Raw genomic sequence first — 13,989 nt, 5'->3', positions numbered from 1 at the left:
GATAAAGTGGTCCCGTTCTGAAACTGATAGTTTGATAATGTATAATGGAACAGTATTTCAGAGAACGAGTGCAGAGGAGGTTGAAAAAGTCGACCATTTTCCAACTGTTGAAACAAAAAAGCCACCGTAAATCAAGTTGGGAAAGCATACTTTTGTTTGAACAGGTTTTTTGTTTGTCCCGAGGGTGGCATTGAAGGTTATGTAGTGATATGATTGATTTTTGGGTTAAAAAGCTCATTGATTTTATCGATGTTTGCATAAACTTCGTGATAACGTAACGTTTATTTTTAAAAAATGTTGAAAAGTTGGTGGTTCGTGTTCGCTGTGAATTATTTTGAAGCTTGTTTTGTTTGGCTGTGGAAAAAAGTGACAATAATAGTTGTTCGAAAATGTTTCTAACTTATGCTATTTGAAAGTGAAAACGAATATTTTTCCTAAATTATCTTCTTTTTTTCTTTTTGAAGTGGCAACAAATATTTATCAGCTTTTGTATTAAAAGCCAACATTTGTTTAAACATGTTTATTGTTCAATCTTATTTTGTTTGTTTCTGTCTGATTAAGTTTGAAAAAAAACTAGATTGTTTCAAACCAATTTGCATACACGACTCGAGTATCTGATTTCAGCTAATTATGAAACTTCTATCTTAGGAGGAAGATAAATTTTCAGTATGTTGTAAGAGTAAGCGATAAACAATTAAATAACTCGTAAAAAACTGGTACTTCGCGAACAGAAATCCTGTAAGCAAATTTGTAACTTTGTGTCGTTGAAATCGTCTACATTTTTCCGATTTTGAACAACAATCAATTTTGAAAACATTTGCAAAAATGTTGAAAATTTTGAAAACATTCCCATGTTTTCGAATTCAACAACACAAAGTTACAGAATTTGCTTACAGGATTTCTATCCGTGTATAGACGAGATTTTTTTCTGATTTTCCGAATTTTCAGATCGATTTTGTGTCTTTGACAGAGTTGTAGGTAATGATCAGAAATGTTCAGAAAAAGTGTCACACAGATTTTTTTTATTGATTTTCAAAAGTATTTTTTCCCAAAAAATCCATTTCCACATATTTGTTTTATTTTTGAGGGGACAAACAACCGTAGTTTGATCTTCTTATTAAATGTTGTTTTTGAAAAAAATATGTTATAGGGGAAATTCTCGCATGTTTGGCAGGTTAAGTGCTCGCTTCTAATTCCATCCAAATAGCTGATTGTCACTTTTGAAACAACTTATTTTGCAAAACTTTTGATAGAAACTTGCTTGCTCACTTCCTATTGATCTAATTATCACTTGATTTCAATTGAAAACACTTTTTTTGAGCTGTTATTTAATGTCAGAGTGCTCATATGGTTCTCCTACTCAAATAAAATTGTTGACTTCAGCTTCAAAATTATCATAAAACATGACTTTTCGAAAAAGTGCACCGTTTTTTTAAATATAGCCACATAGAGTTTAATTTAACAGAAAAAACCAAGTTTTTTTAAGTGTCGTTGATTATCCATTCCAAAAAGTACCTAAGAGACATCGAAGATTGAACCTCTGGTTGCTGAAATACAGCGAATAAAAAAAAACGAGGAAATTTAAGCTTTCTAAGTCTTATACAAACAGCCATTTAATTTGTAGTACCAATATCTCAAAATCTGATGTTCCTATTTTCAATGATGAAAAAAGTTATCATTTGAAATACTTTGAACAAAAAAATAGAATTAAAGTTTGTTTTTGTATGGCTGAATATAAGGTGTGTTGATTCTTTTTAGTTATCTGATGAAAATTACACCAGTTCCTGATGTAAAATTACATATTTTTTACACAGAACCTGTCATCATTCCTAGATGTATTATAACCATGTTCAACTTAGTAGCTTGGTCTTTAATTTTTTTTTGCAATTTGTTTTAATCAGAATCAATGTTCTCAATTCATCACAAAATGACTGAAATGAAAATGAAAAAAATAGTAGTTTATGCAACAAGTTGCAAAAAGAGGATTTTTTCAGCACGAGTCGTACATTTATCCAACGAGGTTCACCGAGTTGGATAAATACAAAGAGTGCTGAAAAATCAAGTTTTGCATCGAGTTCCATACAACATTTTTTGCAATTCCAAAAAACACACACTGAGTGAAATTTTATGTCAAATTTTCATGTATTTTGTCAATAAATTGTTTAAATCAAAAAAAATGTTGAACAGTGTTACTTTTCGAAACAAGTGCCATTTGAGTGCTTAAAAGTAGAACTTTTCAGAATTTATTTTTAAAAGTGTTGCTATTCGATTCTGTTATGTTTGGAACAGAAAAGTAGGTTATTTCGTCGTTCAAGAATGACAGGAAAAGTAAGTTGTTTCACGACGGAATTGCAAAAAGCTTCTGAAACAACCTTAATAATAAGTGCCTTCCTCAATTCAGGAACGAATTTTATTAATTTGATTTAATCCTTAAATATTTCAGTCAAAACTTGTTTTTTATTTTACTAGATACAATCGTCTGACGATAACGATAATGGTTATCGTTGTCGCCGGGGTGATAGCAATAATCTATTGATATCGTTATCGTTATTTCGATAATCCTATCGGTGATATTCTTATCTCCGATAATGGACAATAACTCATTTTTAAAATCTTTCTAGATTTGATTAATTCAACAGTATCAGGTTGAATTTGCAATGCTTCCACTAAGAATATATTTTTTGAAAATGTTGTGAGTTTCAACGCATGAATATGTACTCAAAATTATTCGCAAAATACCGTATTTATTCTATAATACTAAAATTGTCATAATTTGCAAACGAAATGAAATTTTGTATGCTTTTTCAATTTATTATAATTTTTTTTAAAAGCTAAAATTTTCACAGATTACCTTAATTTTTTTGAAAGTACTCAAATTTTCAAAATATGTAATATGGGTATCAAACGAAGCGAACTTTGTTTGCTTTTTTTCAATTTATTGTTGTTTTTTTGTTGAAATACTAAACTTTTCACAAAATAACGTATTTTTTCGAAAATACTCAAATTTTCAAAATTTTCAATATGGGTAAAAAATTCAAATTTTGTATGGTTTTTCAATTTATTAGAATTTTGGTATGAAAATACTAAATTTTTCACAAATAACCGTATTTTTTTCAAAATAGTCAAATTATCAAAATATGCAATATGGGTTTCAAGCGAAGCCTAATTATGCATGCTTCATTCATACATTCTAATTGCGTATGTTTCATATAAATTTTTGCGTTGTTTGATACCCATATTTCTAGTTTATAAATTAAAGTACTTAAGAAAAAATGCGGTATTTTGAGAAAATTTTGGAATTTTAAAAATAAAAATTCTAAAAAAATGAAAAAGTAAACAAAACATCGCTTCGTTTGATACCAATATTGCAAATTTTGAAAATTTTAGTTCTTTCGAAAAAATCCGGTATTTTGTGAAAATTTCTGAATTTTCTAAAAAAACTCTTTTAATGTAAAAAGCATACACAATTTTGCTTCGTTTGATACCCATATTGCATATTTTGAAAATTTGAGTATTTTCAAAAAAGTAATTCAGTACTTTAAAAAAAAACGACCTAACCTTTTTTAGGTTAGTCCGGGGCCAACAATTACTTCCCCGTCCAACGGAAGGCGTGATCAGACAAATCTCGTCTCGAAAATGCCACAGGGACCGTCTGGGATCGAACCCAGGCCGACTGGGTGAGAGGCAATCACGCTTACCCCTACAACACAGTTGTAGGGAATGAACGTTTTGTTTCTTGAGAAACGAATTTTGGTGAATTCAATCAAAAGTTATGGGCAAAACACGATTTAAAAAATGCTCATTTCAAATAAAGATAAAATTAGTTAAATAAAGAAAAACCTGTGAGATATTTTCAGTAAATATTCGCAAGCATGTGTTTCAAAGTGGCGTCTTTATAGTCATATTTTGGCTTTAACTTTCGTTTAACCTAATTAACAAAAATAGCTCCAAAAAATTTTCGCTAAAGAATAGAGCTCCAGCAAAGTTGCTCAGAAGGGTATTCCCTACATCATCTCATCATCCTTCATCATTACGCTAAAATAAAAATTCTGATCAAGAAATTCTGGGGAAATAAAACGTAAATCCATTTTGACGTTTTGAGTTATTGATTGAATTCCACTTTGCGAAGATACCATTTATGGTGCGCATGGCTATAAATGATCCAATTACTGGGTAGTTCTGTTTCCATAAAACTAAATTATTGCAACAAGGAAACCATTTTCCTCTGATTGAATGAACGAAGTGCATCCCATGGAAATTTTTATTGAATTTATTTGCATTGTTTTATAGAATCTTGCCGGGGAAATGTGTTCAGATAAACTTTTTTGATTTTATATATACGTTTGTAATTCAATAACTGGTTCATATATCTCAATTAATTAGATTTGGTTGCTTCTATCAGTTCACTGCAAATCTACTATTTATAAAAAAAATATTCATATTGAGCTATTTCGTGATCAATATCGAAACATCCATAACAATCGTTTTTCCAACCCAGGTCATCTCAAATCTTTTCCGTTCCAAGGCTGTTGCTTTAATTGACATTCTCGAGAATAATAATGCTTAGTGCTATGAATGGACGATTACTATCAGCTTCCTTTCCCCCTACCTTTTTTTCTACTTATTTCTCGGAAGAAGTCTCCCCTCGACGTTTATCAAAGCATAACGCTTCACAGCAGTGCAGCAGCCTTTACAGTGGATGCTTTCGAATGACACCGTAGTACCCCGGCAAGCGATAAATTATTGCACCATCATTAAAATGCATCTGCCGTCCGACATTATCTTCCCGAGCATTCCTTGACGACCAGCGGTGGCACGTTCCTTCGGAATAGGGAAGTGTGCAGTTTATTGGTCTTGCATAAAAAAATGAAAATCGGGGAATTTGGATAGATTTTGTGCCTGAAAAAATTTAAAATTACCTTAAACATGTGTAAATAAATTTGATTTCATGTAAAATTACATTCAAAGAGACACCATCAAAATTTACACATTTTATTATGTATTTTTACAGCCAAAATAGTGCAGCTCCCAATCAAGAGGAAAAAGCCCTCAGACAGGGAGTTAAAAAGTGAGCGGAAAGACCGGAACTAGGCAAACAAAGCATCACTAACCCTAATTTGATGTATATATGCAGTGTTCTCTTAAGATGACTGCTTCCTTCTTCCCGGATGCCATATTGCTTATAGTTACCGGCGTGTCCTGGGAAAACGTCCTCCCCTCGGGGGAAATCTTGAAGTAGACTTCTGGGGCAAGGGTTTGGAAGCGTAAGAATTTATTGAAGAGCGGCGGCGGTCACCACAGCGCGGACACTCCAGGACAAATAAAATCAACGGCAACCAGAGTGTGAGCTTCTCTGCTCTGCTTATTATTCTCCGAGGACGGCAATAAATTTCGATCGTCGTTTCTTACGAGTTCCTACGGGATTCTGCTTCCTTGGAGGGTCTTTGAGAAGGATTGAAAATGTGGTTACTCTTCAGGGGTGAAATGGTTTCATCAAAAAAATGTCATTTATTTAATGAACATTTTTTAATTTAGTTTATCAAGTCTCATTTTAATAGTAAATTTTAAAATAAAATCCCCCCCCTCAAAACGTTCAACCCTGTCCACCGTGGCTTACTATTCACGTTACCTTTGAAGCACCAGATTAAAGCACTGAACAGAGATAATATTTTCTAATCTTCCGGGTTTGAGCGAGTGGGTGGATTCGATTTAGCCCAGTTCGAGACGAGTGACTTCCTCCGTAGCTCTGGAAGCAGCAGCAGCAGCAGTATCTTTAATATCGTTTTTATTCGTACAAACACACACAGAAAGTTCACGGATCGCAGAAGGTTGCGAGCGGCAAGAAACCGATCGGAATTTATTGCCCACATTTTCGGTCAAAGGTTGACGTTGGAAGTTTCAGGGGTGCTCAAATCGAAATTATATCGTCAGTATTTTTTTAAAATAAAATAATAATAAAAAGGCAAGAAATAAAAATATTGATCAAGCAAAAAATAATTTCTTCAATTTCTTCAATTTCTTCAATTTCTTCAATTTCTTCAATTTCTTCAATTTCTTCAATTTCTTCAATTAAATTCAATTTTTTCAATTTCTCCAATTTTCATGAAATTTCTGAAATATTTTTAAATGTTCTGATAATTTCTTAAAATTTCTTTTAAACAAATAAAATTTCTTAAAATTTCTTAAAATTTCTTAAAATTTCTTAAATTTCTTAAATTTCTTAAATTTCTTAAATTTCTTAAATTTCTTAAATTTCTTAAATTTCTTAAATTTCTTAAATTTCTTAAATTTCTGAAATTTCTTAAATTTTTTAAATTTCTTAAATTTCTTAAATTTCTTAAATTTCTTAAATTTCTTAAATTTCTTAAATTTCTTAAATTTCTTAAATTTCTTAAATTTCTTAAATTTCTTAAATTTCTTAAATTTCTTAAATTTCTTAAATTTCTTAAATTTCTTAAATTTCTTCAATTTCTTAAATTTCTTAAATTTCTTAAATTTCTTAAATTTCTTAAATTTCTTAAATTTCTTAAATTTCTTAAATTTCTTAAATTTCTTAAATTTCTTAAATTTCTTAAATTTCTTAAATTTCTTAAATTTCTTAAATTTCTTAAATTTCTTAAATTTCTTAAATTTCTTAAATTTCTTAAATTTCTTAAATTTCTTAAATTTCTTAAATTTCTTAAATTTCTTAAATTTCTTAAATTTCTTAAATTTCTTAAATTTCTGAAATTTCTTAAATTTTTTAAATTTCTTAAATTTCTTAAATTTCTTAAATTTCTGAAATTTCTTAAATTTTTTTAAATTTCTTAAATTTCTTAAATTTCTTAAATTTCTTAAATTTCTTCAATTTCTTAAATTTCTTAAATTTCTTAAATTTCTTAAATTTCTTAAATTTCTTAAATTTCTTCAATTTCTTAAATTTCTTAAATTTCTTAAATTTCTTAAATTTCTTAAATTTCTTAAATTTCTTAAATTTCTTAAATTTCTTAAATTTCTTAAATTTCTTAAATTTCTTAAATTTCTTAAATTTCTTAAATTTCTTAAATTTCTTAAATTTCTTAAATTTCTTAAATTTCTTAAATTTCTTAAATTTCTTAAATTTCTTAAATTTCTTAAATTTCTTAAATTTCTTAAATTTCTTAAATTTCTTAAATTTCTTAAATTTCTTAAATTTCTTAAATTTCTTAAATTTCTTAAATTTCTTAAATTTCTTAAATTTCTTAAATTTCTTAAATTTCTTAAATTTCTTAAATTTCTTAAATTTCTTAAATTTCTTAAATTTCTTAAATTTCTTAAATTTCTTAAATTTCTTAAATTTCTTAAATTTCTTAAATTTCTTAAATTTCTTAAATTTCTTAAATTTCTTAAATTTCTTAAATTTCTTAAATTTCTTAAATTTCTTAAATTTCTTAAATTTCTTAAATTTCTGAAATTTCTTAAATTTTTTTAAATTTCTTAAATTTCTTAAATTTCTTAAATTTCTTAAATTTCTTAAATTTCTTAAATTTCTTAAATTTCTTAAATTTCTTAAATTTCTTAAATTTCTTAAATTTCTTAAATTTCTTAAATTTCTTAAATTTCTTAAATTTCTTAAATTTCTGAAATTTCTTAAATTTTTTTAAATTTCTTAAATTTCTTAAATTTCTTAAATTTCTTAAATTTCTTAAATTTCTTAAATTTCTTAAATTTCTTAAATTTCTTAAATTTCTTAAATTTCTTAAATTTCTTAAATTTCTTAAATTTCTTAAATTTCTTAAATTTCTTAAATTTCTTAAATTTCTTAAATTTCTTCAATTTCTTAAATTTCTTAAATTTCTTAAATTTCTTAAATTTCTTAAATTTCTTAAATTTCTTAAATTTCTTAAATTTCTTAAATTTCTTAAATTTCTTAAATTTCTTAAATTTCTTAAATTTCTTAAATTTCTTAAATTTCTTAAATTCCTTAAATTTCTTAAATTTCTTAAATTTCTTAAATTTCTTAAATTTCTTAAATTTCTTAAATTTCTTAAATTTCTTAAATTTCTTGAATTTTTTAAAATTTCTAAATTTTCTAAATTTTCTAAATTTCTTAAATTTCTTAAATTTCTTAATTTTTTTCAATTTCTTCAACGAAATTTCTTCAATTAGTTTCAATTTCCTTAATATCTTTAATTTGCATAAAATTTCTTTATTTTTTTAATGTTCTGATAATTTTTTTAAATTTCTTTATTTATTTAAAATTTTCTAATAATTACTTAAAATTTCTCACCATTTTTTAACATTTCTTAAAATTTCTTAAAATTTCTTAAAATTTCTTAAAATTTCTTAAAATTTCTTAAAATTTCTTAAAATTTCTTAAAATTTCTTAAAATTTATTAAAAGTTCTTAAAATTTCTAAAAAATTTCTTAAAATTTCTTAAAATTTCTTAAAATTTCTTAAAATTTCTTAAAATTTCTTAAAATTTCTTAAAATTTCTTAAAATTTCTTAAAATTTCTTAAAATTTCTTAAAATTTCTCACCATTTTTTAACATTTCTTAAAATTTCTTAAAATTTCTTAAAATTTCTTAAAATTTCTTAAAATTTCTTAAAATTTCTTAAAATTTCTTAAAATTTCTTAAAATTTCTTAAAATTTATTAAAAGTTCTTAAAATTTCTCAAAATTTCTTAAAATTTCTTAAAATTTCTTAAAATTTCTTAAAATTTCTTAAAATTTCTTAAAATTTCTTAAAATTTCTTAAAATTTCTTAAAATTTCTTAAAATTTCTTAAAATTTCTTAAAATTTCTTAAAATTTCTTAAAATTTCTTAAAATTTCTTAAAATTTCTTAAAATTTCTAAAAATTTCTAAAAATTTCTAAAAATTTCTAAAAATTTCTAAAAATTTCTAAAAATTTCTTAAAATTTCTTAAAATTTCTTTAAAATTCTTAAATTTTTTTAAAAATTCTTAAAATTTCTTAAAAATTCTTAAAATTTCTTAAAATTTCTTAAAATTTCTTAAAATTTTTTAATTTTTTTTAAATTTCTTTAATTTTTTTTGAATTTTTTAAAATTTCTTAAAATTTTTTGAAATATTTAAATATTTAAATTGTTCAATTGATACATTGAAAAATTGATAAATTGATAAATTTATAAATTCATAAAATGAAAAATTGATAATTGATAAATTGATAAATTGATAAAATGATAAATTGATAATTGATAAATTGATAAATTGATAAATTGATAAATTGATAAATTGATAAATTGATAAATTGATAAATTGATAAATTGATAAATTGATAAATTGATAAATTGATAAATTGATAAATTGATAAATTGATAAATTGATAAATTGATAAATTGATAAATTGATAAATTGATAAATTGATAAATTGATAAATTGATAAATTGATAAATTGATAAATTGATAAATTGATAAATTGATAAATTGATAAATTGATAAATTGATAAATTGATAAATTGATAAATTGATAAATTGATAAATTGATAAATTGATAAATTGATAAATTGATAAATTGATAAATTGATAAATTGATAAATTGATAAATTGATAAATTGATAAATTGATAAATTGATAAATTGATAAATTGATAAATTGATAAATTGATAAATTGATAAATTGATAAATTGATAAATTGATAAATTGATAAATTGATAAATTGATAAATTGATAAATTGATAAATTGATAAATTGATAAATTGATAAATTGATAAATTGATAAATTGATAAATTGATAAATTGATAAATTGATAAATTGATAAATTGATAAATTGATAAATTGATAAATTGATAAATTGATAAATTGATAAATTGATAAATTGATAAATTGATAAATTGATAAATTGATAAATTGATAAATTGATAAATTGATAAATTGATAAATTGATAAATTGATAAATTGATAAATTGATAAATTGATAAATTGATAAATTGATAAATTGATAAATTGATAAATTGATAAATTGATAAATTGATAAATTGATAAATTGATAAATTGATAAATTGATAAATTGATAAATTGATAAATTGATAAATTGATAAATTGATAAATTGATAAATTGATAAATTGATAAATTTATAAATTTATAAATTGATAAATTGATAAATTGATAAATTGATAAATTGATAAATTGATAAATTGATAAATTGATAAATTGATAAATTGATAAATTGATAAATTGATAAATTGATAAATTGATAAATTGATAAATTGATAAATTGATAAATTGATAAATTGATAAATTGCTAAATTGATAAATTGATAAATTGATAAATTGATAAATTGATAAATTGATAAATTGATAAATTGATAAATTGATAAATTGATAAATTGATAAATTGATAAATTGATAAATTGATAAATTGATAAATTGATAAATTGATAAATTGATAAATTGATAAATTGATAAATTGATAAATTGATAAATTGATAAATTGATAAATTGATAAATTGATAAATTGATAAATTGATAAATTGATAAATTGATAAATTGATAAATTGATAAATTGATAAATTGATAAATTGATAAATTGATAAATTGATAAATTGATAAATTGATAAATTGATAAATTGATAAATTGATAAATTGATAAATTGATAAATTGATAAATTGATAAATTGATAAATTGATAAATTGATAAATTGATAAATTGATAAATTGATAAATTGATAAATTGATAAATTGATAAATTGATAAATTGATAAATTGATAAATTGATAAATTGATAAATTGATAAATTGATAAATTGATAAATTGATAAATTGATAAATTGATAAATTGATAAATTGATAAATTGATAAATTGATAAATTTATAAATTTATAAATTGATAAATTGATAAATTGATAAATTGATAAATTGATAAATTGATAAATTGATAAATTGATAAATTGATAAATTGATAAATTGATAAATTGATAAATTGATAAATTGATAAATTGATAAATTGATAAATTGATAAATTGCTAAATTGATAAATTGATAAATTGATAAATTGATAAATTGATAAATTGATAAATTGATAAATTGATAAATTGATAAATTGATAAATTGATAAATTGATAAATTGATAAATTGATAAATTGATAAATTGATAAATTGATAAATTGATAAATTGATAAATTGATAAATTGATAAATTGATAAATTGATAAATTGATAAATTGATAAATTGATAAATTGATAAATTGATAAATTGATAAATTGATAAATTGATAAATTGATAAATTGATAAATTGATAAATTGATAAATTGATAAATTGATAAATTGATAAATTGATAAATTGATAAATTGATAAATTGATAAATTGATAAATTGATAAATTGATAAATTGATAAATTGATAAATTGATAAATTGATAAATTGATAAATTGATAAATTGATAAATTGATAAATTGATAAATTGATAAATTGATAAATTGATAAATTGATAAATTGATAAATTGATAAATTGATAAATTGATAAATTGATAAATTGATAAATTGATAAATTGATAAATTGATAAATTGATAAATTGATAAATTGATAAATTGATAAATTGATAAATTGATAAATTGATAAATTGATAAATTGATAAATTGATAAATTGATAAATTGATAAATTGATAAATTGATAAATTGATAAATTGATAAATTGATAAATTGATAAATTGATAAATTGATAAATTGATAAATTGATAAATTGATAAATTGATAAATTGATAAATTGATAAATTGATAAATTGATAAATTGATAAATTGATAAATTGATAAATTGATAAATTGATAAATTGATAAATTGATAAATTGATAAATTGATAAATTGATAAATTGATAAATTGATAAATTGATAAATTGATAAATTGATAAATTGATAAATTGATAAATTGATAAATTGATAAATTGATAAATTGATAAATTGATAAATTGATAAATTGATAAATTGATAAATTGATAAATTGATAAATTGATAAATTGATAAATTGATAAATTGATAAATTGATAAATTGATAAATTGATAAATTGATAAATTGATAAATTGATAAATTGATAAATTGATAAATTGATAAATTGATAAATTGATAAATTGATAAATTGATAAATTGATAAATTGATAAATTGATAAATTGATAAATTGATAAATTGATAAATTGATAAATTGATAAATTGATAAATTGATAAATTGATAAATTGATAAATTGATAAATTGATAAATTGATAAATTGATAAATTGATAAATTGATAAATTGATAAATTGATAAATTGATAAATTGATAAATTGATAAATTGATAAATTGATAAATTGATAAATTGATAAATTGATAAATTGATAAATTGATAAATTGATAAATTGATAAATTGATAAATTGATAAATTGATAAATTTATAAATTGATAAATTGATAAATTGATAAATTGATAAATTGATAAATTGATAAATTGATAAATTGATAAATTGATAAATTGATAAATTGATAAATTGATAAATTGATAAATTGATAAATTGATAAATTGATAAATTGATAAATTGATAAATTGATAAATTGATAAATTGATAAATTGATAAATTGATAAATTGATAAATTGATAAATTGATAAATTGATAAATTGATAAATTGATAAATTGATAAATTGATAAATTGATAAATTGATAAATTGATAAATTGATAAATTGATAAATTGATAAATTGATAAATTGATAAATTGATAAATTGATAAATTGATAAATTGATAAATTGATAAATTGATAAATTGATAAATTGATAAATTGATAAATTGATAAATTGATAAATTGATAAATTGATAAATTGATAAATTGATAAATTGATAAATTGATAAATTGATAAATTGATAAATTGATAAATTGATAAATTGATAAATTGATAAATTGATAAATTGATAAATTGATAAATTGATAAATTGATAAATTGATAAATTGATAAATTGATAAATTGATAAATTGATAAATTGATAAATTGATAAATTGATAAATTGATAAATTGATAAATTGATAAATTGATAAATTGATAAATTGATAAATTGATAAATTGATAAATTGATAAATTGATAAATTGATAAATTGATAAATTGATAAATTGATAAATTGATAAATTGATAAATTGATAAATTGATAAATTGATAAATTGATAAATTGATAAATTTATAAATTTATAAATTGATAAATTGATAAATTGATAAATTGATAAATTGATAAATTGATAAATTGATAAATTGATAAATTGATAAATTGATAAATTGATAAATTGATAAATTGATAAATTGATAAATTGATAAATTGATAAATTGATAAATTGATAAATTGATAAATTGATAAATTGATAAATTGATAAATTGATAAATTGATAAATTGATAAATTGATAAATTGATAAATTGATAAATTGATAAATTGATAAATTGATAAATTGATAAATTGATAGATTGAAATAAACCTTAAAAATACAACGACCTTTCCGCAATGTTGTAAACAAACATATTGTTTTTTTGTTTCGATTTTTTTAAATGTTTAAATTTATTGGATTTTGAAGAAATTTGAGGAATCTTAATTTTAGGTATGCTTTTGAGACCAATTTGAATCCATTTTTAATTTTTGAACGATTTCAACAAAATGTTTTTTTGTATTTTTTTTTATTCAAAAACAAAAGTTTTGGAATCTCTGTCATACCGAATTAAACTTCAGCTCACCAACTTTTGGCTGTTGGAGGGTGGGAAAAATTGTGACGCCATCCTGCTAATAATTCATCTGGTCCGTAGATCCAACAACAAACCAGTATCCACCCGCCAGTTGTCGGTCTATTGATACACAAACTTGGTCTGTATATCGGGTGGGGATGGTGGTGGGGGGATCGGTAATCGGATTTCGGTGAGTGGCTGCTGCGGCGGAAACGGCGGAAATGACAAATCGAGCCGAGGTTGACGGGGCACGCAGCGATACTCATTTTTATTGTTATTTGCTTGACTTCTGGAAGCGTTGGTCTAGTTGGTACGGAATGACCCCCAACCGCGGACC

The sequence above is a fragment of the Culex quinquefasciatus genome, chromosome 3, assembly GCF_015732765.1.
Source record: "Culex quinquefasciatus strain JHB chromosome 3, VPISU_Cqui_1.0_pri_paternal, whole genome shotgun sequence".
NCBI classification, from domain to species: Eukaryota; Metazoa; Arthropoda; class Insecta; order Diptera; family Culicidae; genus Culex; species Culex quinquefasciatus.
The sequence above is the reverse complement of the archived record's forward strand: the minus strand, read 5'-3'. Positions refer to the sequence as shown.